Genomic DNA, 293 nt, shown 5'->3' with positions numbered 1-293 from the left:
TAGTGTATATGCGCGCGCGCGCGCGTGTGTGTGTGTGTGTTTTGAGAGAGAGTGCGCGCAAGCCCGTGCGTGTTGAAAGGAATTCCCAAAGGTTTATCAGGTCACACGTCACACAGACGTCTGCCTTATCAACATTCATGAATTACTTTATCTTTGTCTGGAGTAAGTTTTATCATCTACTCGCACGCTGTTGATAATATGATTCATTTCTTTTGTTTTAAACTCTTACTGGAGTATTGTCATTGATGGCAGCAGTCATAGTCACACCAATGTCTGTTGTTGCTATATAATGA

The 293-nt window shown here is 42.3% G+C and overlaps 1 pseudogene; it reads left to right on the top strand.

Annotated features, from left to right (window-relative positions):
* LOC119588874 overlaps positions 1–293 on the top strand; it is a 24,330-nt pseudogene that overhangs the window by 17,628 nt on the left and 6,409 nt on the right.

This window comes from Penaeus monodon, chromosome 24, assembly GCF_015228065.2.
Source record: "Penaeus monodon isolate SGIC_2016 chromosome 24, NSTDA_Pmon_1, whole genome shotgun sequence".
Classification (NCBI taxonomy): Eukaryota; Metazoa; Arthropoda; class Malacostraca; order Decapoda; family Penaeidae; genus Penaeus; species Penaeus monodon.
Note: the sequence above shows the minus strand (reverse complement) of the source record. Positions and strands in the feature narration are given on the sequence as shown.